Source organism: Coenobita brevimanus, chromosome 25, assembly GCF_032717465.1.
Source record: "Coenobita brevimanus isolate Jiangsu-jjx chromosome 25, ASM3271746v2, whole genome shotgun sequence".
Taxonomy (NCBI): domain Eukaryota; kingdom Metazoa; phylum Arthropoda; class Malacostraca; order Decapoda; family Coenobitidae; genus Coenobita; species Coenobita brevimanus.
In genome coordinates, this window is record NC_136978.1 from 13,591,580 (window position 1) to 13,606,552 (window position 14,973).

The following is a 14,973-nucleotide window of genomic DNA, read 5'->3' on the forward strand; positions in this document are numbered from 1 at the left end:
AGAGAGTGACAAGAGGACACGGGATGAAACTGAGGAAGCCAAGCTGCTTGAAGGACATCAAGAAACATAGTTTTCCTTATACTGTAGATGTATAGACCCGTGGAACAACCTGGACAAAGAGATAGTCCAGTCTAAAAACTTAAACGAGTTTAAAGCTAAATTTGACTTATTGAGAAATAGAGACAGGATCCCACGAGCGTAGCTCATTTCCTGTATATCACAATTAGGTAAATACAATTAGGTAAATACACACACACTGCATCACTATTTAAGATTTTGATATTCTTATAGGACTGCAATAATGTAGACTTAGTTGATTGTATATTACCATAAATATGTCATAAATAAACAGTAAATCAAATATTCTGTATGGTTATATAAGCACATGCTTTTGCCATGGACCAAATGCATCATGCCAAATGCATCGGTACGTTGTAAAAAAAGTAATAATAATAATAATCTGATCACCTGCTTGCAAATGAAAAGTAGTAGTAAAAAAAATGTTCGCATCTATCAAACAGAAACTGAACTTTTTAAATAGCACGCCAGCCTAATGTAAGCACGACTGTAATGCTGTGTAGAGATGACTTTAGGATTCAGTCTAACACTGGCCACATCACACCATATCACTCAGTCACTGAGGTACACGCACTTGAGTGAACGTGTTTAGTACACTTGGTAATTTGTTGCAAACTGACCATGAGGGATCTTGAAGAACAACATGTCTATGTGATATTCTGTTTCAAAATGAAAAACTTTTAAGAAGACTTTTCAAATGTTGCAACAGGCTTATGGGGAGGATTGTTTGACCTGTACGCAATGTCACAACTGGTTCCAGCAGTTCAAATCGGGAAGAACAACCACCGAAGACGATCCCAAACCTGGATGGCCTTTCATGTTAACAGATGACGATACTTAAGTGCTGGACAAGCATCTCCTGCAATTTTATGACATTTATGGCTGCACACATTTATGCAGGTCTCTGTATGTGGTAACCATAGGGGTATTTGCCTTCTTAGTGTGACTGGAAAAATATATGGTAGAATACTCATTGATAGGGTTAGGCACACGACAGAGGAGCTAGTTGGAGAAGAACAGGGGGGATTTAGGAAGGGAAAAGGGTGTGTAGATCAGATATTTGGGCTAAGGTGTTTAGTGGAGAAGTATCTAGAGAAGGGAAAGACAGTGTATGCTGCCTTCATGGACTTGGAGAAAGCTTATGACAGAATAGACAGGCAAGGTATGTGGATGGTATTATGAATATATGGAGTGGAGGGGAAATTGCTGAATGCTGTGAAGAGTATGTACGAAGGAGCTAGGGCTACGGTGTGAGTGGATGGTGAGCTGAGTGAGTTCTTTGATATCAAAGTGGGACTGAAGCAGGGTTGTGTGTTGTCCCCATGGCTGTTTAATATATACATGGATGGGGTTGTAAAGGAGGTGCAAGGTAGGGCAGTGGATGTGAGGGTGGCTCAAATGAATGAGGGTGAGATTTGGAAGATTCCGGTGTTGCTGTTTGCTGATGATACAGTATTGATGAGTGAAGATGAATGAGAGTTGCAAGGTTTGGTGAATGAATTTGGGACAGTGTGTAGGAAGAGGAATCTGAAAGTTAATGTAAACAAGAGTAAAGTTATGGTGTTTGAGAGAAATGAAGTCACAGAATGTACAGTGAGGTTGAATGGTGAGGATATGGAGAATGTGAGTGCATTCAAACACTTGGGTAGTGTGATTAGTAAGGATGGAACGTTGGGGGATGAAGTGCGGGAAAGGGTACAGCAGGGAAGGAAGGTAGATGGTTCACTGAAAGCAATGATGAGAAATACGGAGGTGAGTATGGAAGTTAAGAAGTCACTGCATGATAGTATTGTGATCCCTACCCTGACGTATGGAAGCAAGGCATGGACCTTGCAAGAGGGGAACAAGTCAAGAGTGAGAGCAGTGGAAATGAGTTACTTGAGAGGAGCATGTGGAGTGACATGGAGGGACAGGTTGACGAATGAAGAAGTGAAGGAACGTTGTGGGGTGGATGTGGATGTGGTTGAGAAGATAAAGATAAATACACTGAGGTGGTTTGGACATGTGGAGAGAATGGAGAATGAAAGACTGACTAAGGGGGTGTATGTAGGTGAGGCGGAGAGAGGGAGAGGGAGGGGTAGACCAAGGATGAGGTGGAGGGATGGAGTTGAGAGGTATATGAGGGAGGGGGGAGTGAGTTGGGGGGAGTGAGAGGTATATGAGGGTAGTCAAATGGTGGGTGACAGAGCGACTTGGAGGCATTTTGTCTGCGGCCACCCTTTGCGGGATTAGGATGTTGGGCTATAAATAGATAGATAGACTCTGCCCCATGTCACAAGCAAAAGAGTTATGAAATTCCTCTCAGATCATGACACTTAAGAGCTGGATTGGCCACGTAACTCTCTGGATTTGAATCCCACAGAAAACACATAGCATTATATAAAGGACAAGTTTACAACATGCAACATCTTGTCAGTGCCTCACCTTACAGACGAGATTCATACCTTGTGGGTCAAGGAGATGAATGCAGAATACTTCCAAAATTTAAAGGACAGCATGCCCAAATGCCTCCTGATTGTAAATGAAGACATGGGCAACGTGATCAAGTATAAGGATGCAGTTATGCTCCATAGTTTTGTCTGTATCATTAGTAAAATCCCTGGAGAGATTTTTTTTTTTTACATTATACCCTAAGTGCTCAGTTTCTTTTGTAGTCTGTATATTCATGTATTTCAGCTTTAAACCTCCCCCCCCCTGGTACCTGGTGGAGGCCTGTAATCCCCATGTGAGTATATTTTGGCTATAAATGAATTTCTGAAAATTGCAAATCCAGTCTTACAAAATAGCTGGGTATGCTACAAACAGCAAACAAATACATGGACTTACCATTTTACTGACATGCAGTCGAGGAAGGAGAGGTGAGTATGCGAGTGTGGAAGGGGCAAAAAACACATACTGTTCGGCAATATTCACATTTTGCCACTGCCTAATTACCCACCCACTCACCCATGCGAAAGGAAAGACATAGGCCTAGTTGGCAACCTTAACCAGCCTGGGCCGCGCAGCTAAGTAAACAATGGTGTGATACGACAAAATGTTTATTTACGTGAACCGATGTGACCTACATACAGGGGAGGGAGGGGTTAAATAAATATTCTAATGCAATATTATTTCTTCTCACAACTGATTAGTGGATGTTAAATAAGAATGCAGCGTGAAGTGCTTAAGAGCATCAGTGAAGAAACGGTGAAGAAAGACGCACGAAAAATGTTTCATGGCTAATAACAGGTATTATACCGACAATTATTACTGGCTTGAATTACAAGAGATAAATGATAATACCTGTGTTTTCGTTCATCCATCCATCCATCATCCATCCTATGTTGCCCCATGAGGAGCATAGGAGCCCAGGGCTTGGCAATTTGGTCCTGACATTTCCAATGAGAGTGACCAGCCTCACTCATCCTTGAGTGGCATTACGTGAGCAATAAACCCCAACCACCCCTTGGAGATAAACCTACAAAGGCTCAATCTGACTGGAGTGCCTTAACCCCTAGGCTGCTGAGAGGTCTGAGCTAAGTCATGCCCTGGTGAGGCTATTTTCCGTTAACATTCATTAAGAGCCTTCTGAGAGGTTTGTAGCAGTCTGTTGACCCATCCTTATCAGATGCTTGCAACACCCAAGGAGTTAATTACCCACTAAACCACCAGGCGCCATAATTTGGTTATATGGTTACCACCCAGCGTAAACTGGTTTCCTGTACAGGAAACCATTTGGCTTGTCACTCAGTGTAGAGTCATCCACAGGCAGAAGGAAGAGGAAAGAGTGAAGGAAAGAAAGACAGAAGAGGGAACACCTGTAGTTTATTAAAAAAGACAGAGAGAGAGAGAGAGAGAGAGAGAGAGAGAGATTGGACTCCTGCAGTACAGTGGTTGATCCAAATTTCAAAGCTCATTTCAAAAGTGTCTAAAGCAGGAGAATAAGACAAGGATAACAAGATAAAGGTTTCTCCTAAATTTTGCATTTTTCAAATGTTTAAACAGTTCATGGCCACAAGAACTTCAAATTTTGGAGGTTGGAATGTAACAGAAAAATACTGCCTTAAATAAATGTAGCAAATAATAATATTTCAGTCATGCTGAAAACACAGGATATATAATTTGCCTGATGATGGCCTGTGGTGGGCTGAAAATTCATGATGTAATATGTTTATCGGTGTTATTTCCATCCTTTTATTACTACTATACTTCATGAATCTACTACCAACTTTTGTAAATTTATTTTCCCTCTCAACTTCCTTATATTTATTTATCATATCCATCTACCTTTTCTTATCCTGTATACCTTCCCCCCCTCCCCCCTGGGGAAGGAGGGATAGAATACTTCCCCAGTATTCCCTGCTTGTCGTAAGAGGCGACTAAAAAGGACACTTTTATCTACGTTCTTTTTGCTCTCTTTCTTTCCCTAGTGCTTTGTCTGTCCAAACCCTCTGCATTTTACTTTCATTTAGTTAATTTCCTCTCTCCACTGTCTGGTTCCTGCGAGCCACTGGCATTGGCTCCAGGGTAAAATATTTTTCTGCCTAAGAAATCTTGATGAACTCTGGTGACGAAGCAATGGCCCTCAGTCCCGTGCAGCCCTTAAGTGGGCAGGGGGTGCTAAGAATCCCATGGTGTAAAAATAAGTTTATACATCCAAAAAGAACCTTAAGAATAGGAAACTGGAATGTTTGAGCTCTCAATCAGGCTGGTAAAATGGAAGCACTTATTTCAGTGTTCAAGGAATACAAGATGGATATTTGTGCTCTTACAGAAACGAGGTTGCTTGGAGTTGATAAAATGAATTTGGAAGATGGTATTACTATGTTGGTTTCTGGTAGGAGTGATGGAAATCATTACCAAGGAGTAGGCCTACTGCTGAGTTGAGATGCTTGTAAGGCAGTATGTGAGTTTGAACCAATTAATGAGCGCTTGCTTTATGATCGTTTAAAATCTGACCATGGTAATATCAGTATGGTTGTAGGGTACGTTCCGACAAATGAGGCTGCTGATGAAATGAAGGATGACTTTTATGAGAAGCTGCAGGATGTAGTGAATAAGGACAAGACATGATGTGTTAGTTTGCATTGGTGATTTTAATGCAATTGTTGGCAGTAGTAGGGATGACTTTGAAGATTGTATGGGTAAGGAGAGTGTTGGTATAAGAAACGAAAATGGGGTGCGCTTCGGAAGCTTTTGTTTGGCAAATGACCTTATAATTGGTGGAACTATCTTTGAGCATAGAAAAATACATAAGACTACTTGGATTTCACCATGTGGTAAATACTGTAACCAGATTGACCACATTGCAATTAGTAGAAGTCATAGGAGTTATTTGCAAGATGTTTGCGTAAGGAGGGGGGCAGATATAGGTAGTGATCATCACCTTGTTGTGTCAAAGATTAAAATAAAACTTAAGAGAAACATTAACGGTAACTGTACAGGAGGTAATGGTTATGATTTTGATGAGCTGAGAAGTGATGAGAGCATGAGAGAAAAGTTTTGGTGGGAATGTAAGAACAGATTTCTAGTTCTGCAGACTTTGATGGAATCTGAAAACAATGATATTAATCAAATGTGAAGAGAGGTAAAAGAGGTTTTGCATGAGAGTGTTAAGGTTACTATTAAGAAAGAGGGAAAAGCGAGAAGGAAAAAGTGGATGTCAGATGAAACATGGAATGCAATTCAGAAAAGGAAAGAGGCTAAGTTAAGAAGTGAAGAACAACATGTTGATGGTCACGTAGTTGAAGTACTTAGAGCAAAGTACTGGAGTTTACATTCTGAAGTAAAAAGACTCATTAGCTGGATTTTACATTCTGAAGTAAAAAGACTCATTAGATGTGATAAGAGGAGGCTATATGATGAAAAGGCAACAGAGACAGAAATTAAATTAAGTAAAAATGACGGTCAGAGCACAAGAGCAGCGTATCAGGCCATAAAGGAGTTAACTGGAACTGAAAAGAGAAGGAAAGAAATACCTGTACGAGATAGAAATGGTTATTTGATGACTAAAGATTTGGATATAAAAGGAAGGTGGAAAGAGCACTTTGAATCTGTTCTAAATAGACCAATCCCAGCTGAGGAGGACATTTTGCCAGCCGAGAGAGATTTACAGATAGAAACAGGGGATGTAACTTTGGAAGAGGTAGCAAAATCTATAAAGGAGTTAAAGAATTTTAAGGCCCCAGGAGAGGATGGAATATTCCCTGAAATGCTGAAGGTGGAAAATGAGTTGATGAATGCGCTTTTGAAACTTTTTAATGTGGCATGGGATAATGGTGGAATTCCAGAAGAGTGGAAAAATGGAGTGATTATAAAAATACCAAAAAAGGGAGATTTAAGTGTGTGTGGCAATTGGAGGGGGATGACTTTGACACCTGTAGTTGCAAAAGTCTTTTCCAAAAACTTGTAGAACAGAATAGAGCCAGTAATTGATAAAATTTTAAGAGAAGCACAAGCAGGATTTAGAACGGGTCGAGGTTGTAATGATCAGATTTTTATTGTAAGGCATCTAATGCAACAAGCTAATGAGATGAAAATGCCACTTAGTATGTGTTTTGTGGATTTTGAAAAGGCATTTGATAGTGTTTCACGTGGAGCTATGATGAAAATTATGAGATTCTATGGTATACCAGGGATGTTTGTAAATATTATTAGAAGCCTGCATGAATGTACTTTTTGTAAGGTAATGGTGGGTGGTTCTTTGAGTGATCCATTTCAAGTTAGGTCAGGAGTGATTCAAGGAGGAGTTCTTTTGCCATTGTTGTTTGTTTTGGTTATGGATTATGTTATGAAAAAGGTTGTAAGGAGAACAGGTGCAGGAATTAACTGGAAAGAAAATAAGAATCTTATAGATTTGGACTATGCTGATGATACTGTACTGATCTGTGGAAGTATTTACAAGATGCAGAGGGTGCTTGATTGTCTGGTGGAGGAAGGGGAAAAAGTGGGATTGGTAATAAATAGTGGAAAGACTGAAATTATTAATATGAACGTGGAGAACCAAATGGATTGTGTAATTGGGAATAATGTGGTGAAGAATGTAGAAAACTTTAATTATCTGGGAACGATTGTATCATCTAATGGATCATTAAACAATGAAATTGAGAAGAGGATTAGACAGGCTTGGCGAGCTGTTGGAATGTTGAAATCTGTTTGGAATCATAATATGCTTTCGGTACATACTAAATTGAAAATTTATAAGTCCATGGTTAGACTAATTTTAATTTATGGGCATGAGTCATGGTACAGTACAATTGCAACAGATCAGAAAGTATTAGGATTTGAGAATAAAATACTGAGAAGGATTCTGGGGGTAAAGTGGCAAGACAGAGTTACAAATGAAAGAGTAAGGGATATTGCGAGAGTGGAACCAGTTAATGAATATGTGAGACTGTCTCGCTGGAAGTGGCTGGGGCACGTATACAGAAAAGAAGGTAGTTTAATACAGGATGTGCCAGAGTGGACGGCTAGAGGAAGAAGAGGTAGAGGTAGGCCGAGGGAAACCTGGTTGAGGACAATGAAAAAGGAAGCAGGAGAGGAGTGTTGGTGGGACCTGAAGGAGATGGCAAGAGACAAATAATGGTGGAGAGAGCTCATCGAGGCCCTATGCATCCCATTGGGTGTCACAGGAAATGACTGATTGATTGATACCTTCCCCTTCTCCTTAGCCTTGCTCATACAGAGTAATTATTTTCTTTGCACAGAGACTTCAATTCATGGATATATGAAAAACTGTGTCGGAGTGTATCAAACAGGCACGAAGGGAGATTTAACCCTCTCACGCACGGTAAGTTTCAGTAAGTTTTCGGCGCACGACTTATCTGCAAAGCTGCCCAGCCTGGCTGCCCGCGCGCAGCAAATAACACGTATTCTCTCCTTATTTTTGCCACCCAAACATCAATATACTGCCATGAAACCTATGTCATCTTATTCGTCGATGTTTGTTCTAGCTGATAAGCATCACAAAAAAACAGGAAAACACGAATAAAACAACATCAGGCAGCCGTGAATAAACATTTCGCTACGTCACATTCACTTCCCAACATCACCATTCGAATGTTTTCCATCATACAGGAAAATATTATTAGAAATTTTGATAGAGAATTTCATCAGCTTTCTAAAGAGACAAATCCAGTGTTGATACGATTTGTAGTTTTTGAGAAAATAGCCAAAAACTGAAAGCAATTTTTGAAAAAAATCAAGGAACTCTAATTCTGAACATTTCTCGCACGTTATGTTTTTATTGCATAATATTATGCAGAATTTCACCAGCTTTCTAATGACCAAAAAATGGTTTCGATACGCCTCATAGTTCTCGAGTAAATTGCCAAAAACGACTGGGAATTCACGTCCATACGTCACTTTCGTGATGTGCACATAGCATATGCAATATTCCTGCCTACGTAACAACGAATTCTTATCACAGATATTACATTGTTATGTCTTGTACATACATGGAATTTACTGCTCTTTATCATGGTTCTTACAGGAAATCGATACGTCCAATAGTTTTCGAGCAATTAGCCGACAAAGTGAGATTACTCCTCTGAGCGCTTTCGACTTTACCGAAACAGTCTGTTCCCCCAACTTTTCCGACAGAAAATGCTCCCAGAGGCTTACATTCTGCAAATGAACATACGTAGATTTTACTGCTCTTTATCATGGTTCTTACGGGAAATCGATACGTCCAATAGTTTTGGAGTAATTAGACGACAAACGTAGAATATTCCTCCTCACCCACACGCGAGATAAAAAACATTCTTTCCCTGCCTCAACCACGGCTAAATTTTTTCACTCGTTACGTTTTATTATATTCTTTTTTTACTCAAAGTATACACGCAAAATATCATAAGGTTTTTGATAGTGCTGTTAGAAACTCGACATGACCACTAGTCTTTTTGCTAGGTTCTGATACTGAAGCTGAACTTTCTTCCATCTCATATGTGTGTATTTTACACACATTACTTATTTGTGTAAAAAATACTGAACTATAGAAATAGGTCGATATACAGATCAACAAAATAAGGATAACTCACTTCTTCCAGAGGTGTTGAGATGCTGGCAGTAGCTTGAAGATGAGGAGTTATGTAGTGTGTGAGTGTGTGCATGTGTGGGTGAGTGTGTGTGTGTGGGTGGGAGTGGGTGAGTGTGTATGTGTGGGTGGGAGTGGGTGAGTGTGTGTGTGTATTTACCTATTTCTAGTATACAGGAATTGAGCAATGCTCGTGTTGTCCTGTCTCCATATCCACATTTATCAAGTCTACCTTTACACACATGAATGTTTTTCTCATGCACCACCTCTTTGTCTAAGTCGTTTCAAATATTTAAGTATTTACCTAATATACCTAATTCTGATATACATGGAATGTACTATGCTCGTGGGTTTCCATCGCTGTTTTTCAGTAAGTCGAATTTAGCTTTAAACTTGTTTAAGTTTATAGACTGGACGATCTCTTTGTCCAGGCTATTCCTTAAGTCTATACTTCTGTAGGGAAAGCTATATTTCTTGATATCCTTCAAGCAGCTTGACTTTTTCAATTTCATTCCGTGTCCTCTTGTTGCTCTCTTATCCCATACAAACAGATCTTCTTTGTCAATTTTATCTACTCCCATCATGGTCCTGAACACTGCAATCATGTCTCCCCTCTTTCTCCTTTCCTCTAAGGAAGGCAAATCCAGTTTTTCCAGCCTCTCCCTGTATGACAGGTCTGTCAGACTGGGGACCATCTTGGCTGCTGTTCTTTGTATTCTCTCAATCTTGTTTATATCTTTCTTTTTGTGTGGGCACCACACTACCGCTGCATATTCTAACCTGGGGCGGATCATGGCAACTAGCAATTTTTTCATCACCTCCTCATCCATATACTGAAATGCTATTCTTATGTTAGTCAAGAGTTTATAAGTCTCTCCAACTATCTTGTTAATGTACTTTTCTGATGACAAACTATCTTGGACCAGCACTCCCATATCTTTCTCTTCTCTCCTTGTTGTGATTAATTCATTACCCAACAAATAATTCAGTGATGGCCTCCTGGTACTTTTACCCATTTCCAATATTTTACATTTCTTTACATTAAATTTCATTTCCCACGTCCAGCTCCAATTGTGTATCCTATCCAAATCCTCCTGCAGTATTTTACAATCCTCCTCAATCTCTACCTTCCTCAAGATCTTTACATCATCAGCAAACAGACTTGCATAACTATTCACTCCATCTACCATATCATTTACGTAAATCAGGAACATTACTGGCGCCAACACTGAGCCTTGAGGGACTCCACTTGTTACTTCCCTCCATCCAGACATCTTATCCTTTATTCCTGTCCTCATTTGTCTGTCTCTCAAAAAGTCTCTCATCCATTTCAGAAGTTTCCCCTTCAGTCCTCCTATATATTCTAGTTTCCACATTGGTCTCTTATGAGGTGCCTTGTCAAAGGCCTTCTCTAAGTTTAAGTACACACAATCCACCCAACCATCTCTCTCCTGTACCACATCAATCGCTCCTGAGTAAAAGCTCAACAAGTTAGAAACACATGACATTCCACTTCTGAATCCAAACTGACATTCAGCCAATATATTCATCTCTTCCAGATATTTTATCCATCTGTCTTTCAGGATTCTCTCACACAATTTTGCGACCATGCTGGTTAGAGACACTGGTCTATAATTCAGGGGTTCTTCCCTGTTTCCTCCCTTGTAAATTGGTACCACATTTGCCCTCTTCCATTCTTGAGGCACTTTCCCCTCTTCCAGTGAGCATTCGATTAAACTGTGAATTTTATCCGCCAGTTGTTCTCTGCATTCCTTCAGTACCCAATTAGAAATTCCATCAGGCCCTGGGGCTTTCCTTACATCTTGAGTTTCCAGTAATTTATACACTTCCTGTACCTCCACTTTTATATCCTTTATCACCGGAACATTTCTAATCACTCCCTCCCCTTCCACAAGCTCCTTTTCTTCAGTGAAAACTGACTGGAAACGTTTGTTCATTATTTCTGCTTGCATTGCCGCATCCTTAAAGACCTCTCCTTCTACTTTCAGTTTGGTGATTCCTTCCTTTTGTTTCAGTTTGCCATTAACAAATCTATACAACAGTTTGGGGTCATCCTTGCATTTGTCTATTATACCTTTTTCAAAATTCCTTTCTTCTTCTCTACGTATTCTTGTGTATTCATTTCTTGTTCTTTTATATTCTTCCTTTGTTCTGTTGTTACCTCTCTTTCTCCAATTGTTCCACTCCTTACCTCTCTCTTTTTTTGCTATCATACACCTTCTATTAAACCACTCCTTTTTCCTGTTTTCTTTCCCTCTTACTCTTGGTACAAATTTTTCCACTCCCAAATGATAGAGGTCTAGAAAGATATCCCACTTCCTCTGTATCTCTCGTTTCTCTGAATTTTCTCCAATCCGCATTTTCAAAAGAGTTTCTCAATCCTGTAAAATTTTCTTTCCCAAAGTTGTATCTTCCCTGTCTATGAAGCTCGTCTCTTGACTCAACGTTCCCTATTAACATCTGGAACTCAATGACCACGTGATCGCTTTTTCCTAAAGGACAGAGATATTTCAATGATTCTATTACATCGGGTTCTTTGGTGAACAGTAAATCTAACCTTGCTGGTGTGTCCTCACCTCGAAACCGTGTCTCTTCTTTGACCCATTGAGTCATCACATTATTCATTATTATATTTAATGGAGAGAAGAGGAGAAAGTGTGAGAGAATGGGAGTATGGATGGGGTATATGTGCAGGAGTAGGTGAGAATGAGAGGGCAAAGGAAGGAGTATGTATAGTTGTGAGTAAAAGATGGAAGAAGAGCATAAGACAGTAGGGATCTGTTGGGTCAAGGATTGTGTGGGTAAATTTGAAAGTTGGAATACAAATGTGGGCGATTGTGTGTGTGTATGCGCCAACGCAAGATCGTGCTAGAAGAGTGAGAGAAGAGGTCTGGACAAATGTAGAAGTATGCATGGAAAAGTTTGGAAGGAATGAGAGAGTGTTTTTGATTGGTGATATGAATGGTAAAGTTTGGAATGTGAAGGTGGATGGAATAGTGGTGAGTGGGGTGTGCCTGCTGAGATAGATGAGAATGGGAGTGCGTTAGTGGACATTTGTGCTGGGAGGGGGTTGGTGATAGCCAATACCCTCTTCAGGCATAAAATGATCCACAGGTATACATGGCGAGTGATGAGAAGAGTGGGTGGTGAACTGAATGAAAGGAAGGCAATGATTGATTGTGTGTGTGTGGATGAAAGGATGCGAAGATGTGTAATGGATGCAAGAGTTTATAGAGGCTAGGGGAGTGGACTTTCTGACCACTACTTGGTGGTGGCTAGAATTAAAATTCAAGTAAGATGGAGGAATAGAAGAAGGGAAAGACGAGAGGAGGGAGTAGTTGCAAGGAGCACTAAAGGTTACAAGAGGATGAGAAAAAGGCAGAGTATAAGAGAGAAGTGGAGGAACGATTGGGCAAATATGAACTGGAGCAGATGGGAGACGTGGAAAGTGTCTGTAGGATATTTACAGAAGAAATATGTGCAGCATGTGATGTGGTGTGTGGAAGGAAGAGAAGACGAACGGGGGTGCAAGGAACAGCATGGTGGACTGAAGAGGTGAGACAGGCTGTGGCACAAAAGAAGAAAGCATACAATGAATGGATGAGAAATAGGGGCGTGGAAGAAGTTGAGAGGCGGAAGAGAGAGTTATACGAGGTGTGACAAAAAAGAAACGAGACTTTGGCTGCTAATGACACAATTCATCAGCCACACAGTAATGAAGTATATCACAGTGTTGCCCAACATCTCAGCACTGTATGAGAAAAGCAGCAGTTCAATTAAACTATTATCATTCTTTTCACAGGTGGTTTTGTAGCTCCTGTCAAGTGCCCTCTGTCACAGAATGAGCCTTGAGCAAAGGATTAACGTCATGTTCTTGGCTAACTTGTTAAAACTCCTGCAGAAACCCTTGCCATGCTGAAGGATGTGTGGGGACAGAAAACAGTGTCCTGCACACGTGTCTATGAGTGGCACAAGAGGTTCAGGATGGGGAGGGGTGATGCTCCAAAATGTCCCGTGACACATCCACATGACGGATCTTTTGGTCCTCGGAGGGCAGTTTGGGCACCAACTTTGCACAAATCTTCCGCATGGCCAAATCTTTCAATAAGATGGACCTCATTGACTCCTTATTTAATCCCTGTTGCTCAGCCATTATTCTGATCGTCAGTCTGCGATCACTCTGCACCAATTCCTTGACCTTCTGGATGTTGGCATCATTTCATGTTGTTGAGGGACATCCTGGATTTGGGTCATCCTTCATGTCACCCCGCCCCATCCTGAGCCTCTTGTACCACTCATAGACACGTGTACAGGACACTTGTTTCCTCTCCGTACACATCCTTCAGCATGGCAAGGGTTTCTGCAGGAGTTTTTCCCATGTTAGCCAAGAACCTGATGTTAATCCTTTGCTCAAGGCTCATTCTGTGACAGAAGGCACTTGACAGGAGCTACAAAACCACCTGTGAAAAGAATGATAATAGGTTAATTGAACTGCTGCTTTTCTCATACAGCGCTCAGATGTAGGGCAACACTGTGATATACTTCATTACTGTGTGGCTGATGAATTGTGTCATTAGCAGCCAAAATCTCGTTTCTTTTTTGTCACACCTTGTATGTAGAAAGAAAGAGAGAGGTGAAAAGATTAGTAAGAGAGAGTAAGAGGAGAGTGGATGAGGAATTTGGAAGGAATTTGAGTGTAAAGTGGAGGGACTGTAAGACAATGTTCTGGAAAGAGGTGAAAAGAGTAAGACAGGGTGGAAGTGAAGTTAGCAGAAGAGTCAAAGATAAAAATGGTAGATTACTAGTGGAGAAGGGAGAAAAAGTGAGCAGATGGAGAGAACACTTTAAGGAATTGTTGAACATAGAGGATGGAAGTAATGCGAGTATAAGTGGCTGGGGAATCGCTGGGAGAAGGAGAGAGGTGAGAAGACAGGAAGAAATCAGTAGGATAGAAGTTGTGGAAGCAATGAAGAAAGTTAAATCGGGGAAAGCCCCAGGAATTGATGGAGTGTGTGGTGAAATGCTGAACCATGGGGGAGAGATAGTAGTAGAATGGATGTGGAAGATGTGCAGATTGGCCTGGGAGGAAAGTAGAGTCCCGGAGGATTGGAAGTCAGGTATATTTATTCCCTTGTACAAAGGAAAAGGGGAAAAAGAAGTGTGTGGTAATCATAGGGGCATCTGTCTTCTTAGTATAATAGGAAAAGTGTATGGTAGGATACTTATTGACAGAGTTAGAGAAAGAACAGAGAAATTAGTTGGAGAAGAACATGGAGGCTTTAGGAAGGGAAGAGGTTGTGTAGATCAGATTTTCATTCTTAGATCTTTAGTGGAATAGTTTCTAGAGAAGGGAAAGAAGTTGTATGCAGCTTTCATGGATTTGGAGAAAGCATATGACGGGGTGGATAGACAAGGATTGTGGAAAGTGTTAAGAATATATGGAGAAGATGGGAAGTTGTTGAATGCTGTGAAGAGTATGTACGATGGTGCAAAGGCTGCAGTGCGTGTGGATGGTGAACTAAATGAATTTTTCTCTTTGAAGATTGGGTTGAAACAGGGATGTGTCATGTCTCCATGGTTGTTCAATCTGTATATGGATGGGGTAATAAAAGAGGTACAAGGTAGGGTAGTGGATGTTGGAGTGGCCCTGGTGAGAGAGGATTGTGTTTGGAAACTCCCTGTAGTGTTGTTTGCAGATGATACTGTGTTGTTGAGTGAAGACGAAGGAGAGCTGCAAGGCTTGGTGGATGAGTTTGGGAGAGTGTGTAAGAAACGGAATCTAAAGGTAAATGTAGGGAAGAGTAAAGTGATGGTCTTTGAGAGAGGTGAAGTCAGTGAATGTACAGCGAGGTTGGATGGTG

General features: G+C 40.7%; 1 protein-coding gene across 1 annotated transcript in view; it reads right to left on the reverse strand.

The window, feature by feature from the left end:
* The window catches only part of LOC145393722 (uncharacterized), an 848,279-nt gene that overhangs the window by 438,630 nt on the left and 394,676 nt on the right, over positions 1–14,973 (reverse strand). The gene's annotated exons all lie outside the window — the stretch shown is intronic.